We start from the raw sequence: 6,000 nt of genomic DNA, 5'->3' as shown, positions 1-6,000 counted from the left end.
GGACCACCAGGAGTCACCGTTGTCGTTGGAGGAGCTGCGGGCGAGGCCGGCGGCAGGCCCAGCGCCAGCTGTCGTGGAAACGATTCTGGCAATAAGAGAGGGGTAGGATAAAGGAGCATGATCTATCGAGATGCAAATGGGTGACACAGTGGTTTTAGCAAGTTCGGGCCTCTCACAGTGGAGATAACATCCCTACGTCTCGTGCTCCGGAGAGGCTTTGCTTTATCTGAGTACGTATCCGGAGATTACAATGTGTGTTTGAGAGAGAGAGGGGGAGAGCGGATCTCCATGCCTGAGCTATGTCCTGAGACTAACGGTTAGAAAGAGAGAGAGGTGGAAGAAAAAAAAGGCCCCCTAGTCTAGTGGTGGGGGTGGCTTATATAGAGTGTGCCACCCCCTCACCTCCTATGTTACAAAGTGGGGGCGTTAATGCCATAACTCAGCCTAGTACTAAGATGATGCTTCGATTGCCTTGTCGACTGCTGGTCTTCGCATATCCGAGTGAGGTCAGGTGCTCCGAGTGGAATGAGTTGGTCGAGTGGAGTGCTATGCTCCGAGTGGTTGTTGTCGTCCGAGTGACTTGATGGTCATCCGAGTGGATAGTATGTCTGTATGAAATTTATCTGGACCCACATGATGTGTGGACCCCATGCTTTATGATATTTCAACCCTTCATGGGCCTACCTGTTATGTGTAACCCCAACATTAGCCCCCAAATCGATTGCGATTTTGCAGAAGGAGTTTGTGAAAGACACAATTTGGCCCAAGTGATTACGGAAATACTCGGTACCCATCATCGTGCTTTCAGACAACCAAGGTTTGAACAAAATCTCAATGGATTCTGGTATTATGCTTCCTGACTGATCTGGGGTAAGTGCCCGCGAGGAGCAACTTGGTGACATTCGATCATCTCTCGGAAGAGGTTAACTTGTGATCGAAGTATGGATGCGTCATTAAATCCGGACAACAAGATTGACGCATGGACTGTTCTCTCGGAGAGATGCCATTCTTATCCCGGAGGAACGTCAATACGAGTCGGTTCTAGATCCAAACTTATGAGTTTCACGCTTTGAGTCCTAGAAGAAGGCTCAAAACGGGTCCACGGAGGAGCGTTAAACTCACCTTATAGCAATTTTTTTGGTAGCCGATGGGAGGCTTATAACTTGTTTGTTTGGTGTTCGCCACTAGGACCGGTCAGGCCATACCGAGTGGAGATTACTCCAGTGGGGGCACACTGAGTGCACCCACTAGGTGTAGTCTCCGAGACCGCCGTCGACCGCGGGCAGTCGGCGGGGGTCTGAGAGAACTAAAAATCTTCTTAGCTGGTACTGATAGAACTTGTTCCTCTCCGACTCAGAGGTCGAGTAGTACTTGAGGATCTGGTACTGGTCTAGCTTTCCCTTCTTCGACTCGGAGATCGAGTAGCACTTGAGTCATCCGGAGATGGTCTTGAATCGAGCAAAATGTTTCTTTCTGAGTTCTCTTCCAGTGAGGGCACGCTCAGTGCACTCACTGGGTGTAGTCCCCGAGCCTCTATCCAACAAGATGTTTCGGGCAGAGGGTTTAAGTCTCCTGGTAAACCTCCACGCAGTCGACATGGTAAATATCTTTTAGACTGAAATTGAGGCAATCGGATGCATCTTCAGACGCTTGACATGGTAAATAAGCTCAGCCTGGAGCTGAGTCAGTCAGACTGATCTTCGTGCACTCGACACGAAATAAATTTAGCCTGGAACTCGGTCAAGCAGGTGAATCTTTGTGCTCTCGGCATGGTGAATGAATTCGATTTTGGAACTGCCGACTGTAGAAAAAAGCTAGCCACTCCAGGGAGTAATTGTTCCAGTAGTACTTCTTTTATTGATCGTTAGATTTTGCATGAAAGTGGCATTTGTAAGAGTACATTGTATCTGTAGAGGAGCTTCATTTTCACCCTTTTGCATGAAAGGGGTATTTTTCCGAGTGGACGTGCTTCCCGACTGATCGGGGCATGTTGACTGCAAGGAAAAACTTGGTGGCACTTGTATGTCTCCCGCAGGAAATAGACTAGTGATCTGACATGGACGTGCCATGAAACCCGACTGAAGAGGCTAGTGTGTGGGCTGACTCTCCAGAGAGAGGCCACCCATTATCCCATGGAAACACCAGCACATGCCATCTCTGAGTCCAAGTTTGTGAAACTGACACCTTGGAGCCTAGGATAGGGCCAAGTATATCCGTAGAGGAGCGTTGTTTTCACCCTTTTACAATCTTGAAGATGACTTTAGGTAATGATTTGGGCGGTCTTCCGAGTGGACAGTACTACCCTTACGGATTTTCGGCAGACCGAGCATGTATGGTCAGAAAGATATTCCTGATGTGATCAATGGGTTGATTGAATGGGCGTAACCCCTGAGGCCGGTATGGCCAACGGCTGTGCGTAGCCCCCGAGTGATGCTCGAAAGAGGCAATTAGCTTGTTACAGAGTGTGATATGAGGTTTGATCATAAGAGTGACTTGGTCGTTCCCGTGTTGGGGTGTAGAGGTAGAGTGACGACGCGCGGGGCAGCCGAGTGGTGATGAGGTGACCAACCAATGGTGACGCACGGGGCGGCCGAGTGGTTATGAGGTGACCAACCGAGTGGCGACGCGCGGGATGGTCGAGTGGTTATGAGGTGACCAATCGAGTGGCGACGCGTGGAGCGGCCGAGTGGTGAAGACGTGCCCAACCGAGTGGCGACGCGCGGGGTGACCGAGTCATGATGTGCGAGGTGGCCGAATGATGAAGACGTGCACAACTGAGTGACAATGCGCAGGGCGGCCGAGTGGTGAAGACCTGCACAACCGAGAGGCGACGCTCGGAGCGGCCGAGTGGTGAAGATGTGCACAACCGAGTGGCGCGGTGCGGCACAGCCGAGTGAGGATGCGCAAGGTGGCCGAATGATGAAGACATGCACAACCGAGTGGTGAAGTGCGGGATGGCCGAGTGAGGATGCGCGAGGTGGCCGAATGATGAAGACATGCACAACTGAGTGGCAACGCACGGGGCGGCCGAGTGGTGAAGACATGCACAACCGAGTGGCGACGCACGGGGTGACCGAGTCATGATGTGCGAGGTGGCCGAATGATGAAGACGTGCACAACTGAGTGACAAATGCGCAAGGCGGCCGAGTGGTGAACACGTGCACAACCGAGAGGTGACGCTCGGAGCGGCCGAGTGGTGAAGATGTGCACAACCGAGTGGCGCGGTGCGGCACGGCCGAGTGAGGATGCGCGAGGTGGCCGAATGATGAAGACGTGCACAACCGAGTGGTGCGGTGCGGGATGGCCGAGTGAGGATGCGCGAGGTGGCCGAATGATGAAGACATGGACAACTGAGTGGCAACGCGCGGGCGGCCGAGTGGTGAAGACGTGCACAACCGAGAGGCGACGCACGGGGCGGCCGAGTGGTGAAGACGTGTACAACCGAGTGGCGCGGTGCGGGACGGCCGAGTGAGGATGCGCGAGGTGGCCGAGTGAAGGACTATGTGTCCAGCCAAGTGGTGATGCGCGGGGCAGCCAAGTGGTGAAGACGTGCACACCCGAGTGGCGCGGTGCGGGACGGCCGAGTGAGGATGCGTGAGGTGGCTGAGCGAGGATACGCGAGGTGGCCGAGTGAAGGATTATGTGTCCAGCCAAGTGGCTGAAATGGTCGTCGAAGGAGTTAGCCCGATGCTTTTGAAGCTAATGTAGCGACAAGGTCGGTGTAGTGTGGTTGCGACACAATAAGACTGGTGTGACAACTGAGTCTCAGTAAGAATGAAGATGGCGTGCAGAGCGTCTGGGTGATTATAAAACTTGTCAAAGTGGCGGATCGAATGCACTTGTTGAATTGAAGGACCTGACTGGTGATGAAGTACTCGACTACTCAGGAGAGTGTCATTCCAAATGAGATGCAGCCCCCGAGTGCGGCGTAGCCCCCGAGCGTACTACAGGCTTCGACAACGAAGATGTCGGAATATGAGAAATATAGTTTTGAATGGATGATTTGCAATTCATCGAGTCAGACTCGGGTAAAGATGAGGGGAAGCTTCCGAGTGATGCTCGAAAGAGGCAAACTCGCAAAAGAGTGAAGTGTGAAGTCTAGTCATAAAAGGGACTTATCTGTCTCATGCCATGACGAGGTCTATATCATTGATACGATGAATAGGATTCCACAAAGGGGTTGGACGGATGCGTTTGAAGTCAACAGAGTGACAAGGTCGGTGTTGTGGTGGGCTAGGACCGGTACGGTGACCGAGTCCGAGGAGCGATGAAGTTGGAGCATGGGGTCGTCGACTGATCCCGTAACTTGTGCAAAAAAGGCATAAGCCAACGAAATAATTTCTCAAGGAAATTTGATGTGTGCTGAAATGATTTGTGTGAATAACACCCCTAGACACCCACTGGGTGTCTGAAATGATTTGTGTGAATAACACCCCTAGACACCCGCTGGGAGTGCAAGGGGCTTGCTGGTTAACCAGCAAGAGTCTGAAAGAGCGAAGGATCCATTCGAACTTGTCGAAGGGACAGATCCGACTGAACTCATTGGAATACTGGCTCAAATAAAACGAAAGTGTAGTGTTTCGACTGAGTTGCGGCCCCGGAGGACCGATGCAAACTCGAAATGAAGAATGACACATGGTGTTCGTGAATGATGTATGAAAAAAATGGAAGTTGGACTCGTGAGTCACATAACCAGTACTAAGCAAGTATGTGAAAATAAGTAGCCGAGCATAGAGGTACACTCGGTGGCGTGGCCTCCGAGTGAACGTGATGTGTGAATTACGGGATACTCGGGAAGGCGTAAATAACAGAATGTAGTGCATGTAGAATGACTTAGCTGTTTGAAGGCATGCGGGTGGCAAAGTGTTGGAGATGTGTTCAAACAAAGGTGATGCACGGAGTGGCCGATTGATGTAGATGTGTCTCACCGAGTGGCGATGCGCGGGGCAGCCGAGTGGTTATGAGGTGATCAACCGAGTGGCGACGCGCGGGGCGGCCGAGTGGTGATGAGGTGACCAACCGATGGCGACACACGGGGCGGCCGAGTGGTGATGTGGTGACCAACCGACGGCCACGCGCGGGGTGGCTGAGTGGTTATGTGGTGACCAACCAATGGCGACGTGCGGAGCGGGCGAGTGGTTATGAGGTGACCAACCGAGTGGCGACGCCCAGGGCGGCCGAGTGGTTATGAGCTGACCAACCGATGGCGACGCGCGGGGCGGCCGAGTGGTTATGAGCTGACCAACCAATGGCGATGCGCGGAGCGGCCGAGTGGTTATGAGGTGACCAACCGATGGTGACGCACGGGGCGGTCGAGTGGTGATGAGGTGACCAACCGATGGTGACGCACGGGGCGGTCGAGTGGTGATGAGGTGACCAGCCGATTGGCGACGCGCGGGACGGCCGAGTGGTGATGAGGTGACCAACCAATGGTGACGCACGGGGCGGCCGAGTGGTTATGAGGTGATCAACCAATGGTGACGCACGGGGTGGCCGAGTGGTTATGAGGTGATCAACCGAGTGGCGACGCGCGGGGCGGCCGAGTGTTTATGAGGTGACCAACCGAGTGGCGACACGCGGGGCGGCCGAGTGGTTATGAGGTGACCAACCGATGGCGACGCGCGGGGCGGCCGAGTGGTTATGAGGTGACCAACCGATGGCGACGCGCGGGGCGGCCGAGTGGTGATGAGGTGACCAACCAATGTTGACGCACGGGGCGGCCGAGTGGTTATGAGGTGACCAACCGAGTGGCGACGCCCAGGGCGGCCGAGTGGTGATGAGGTGACCAACCGATGGCGACGTGCGGGGCGGCCGAGTGGTTATGAGGTGACCAACTGATGGCGACGTGCGGGGCGGCCGAGTGGTTATGAGGTGACCAACCGATGGCAACGCGCGGAGCGGCCGAGTGGTTATGAGGTGACCAACCGAGTGGCGACGCGCGGGGCGGCCGAGTGGTTATGAGGTGACCAACCGATGGCGACGCGCGGGGCGACCGAGTGG

Source organism: Triticum urartu, chromosome 5 (genome assembly GCF_003073215.2).
Source record: "Triticum urartu cultivar G1812 chromosome 5, Tu2.1, whole genome shotgun sequence".
NCBI lineage: Eukaryota > Viridiplantae > Streptophyta > Magnoliopsida > Poales > Poaceae > Triticum > Triticum urartu.
This window is presented reverse-complemented; position numbering follows the sequence as displayed.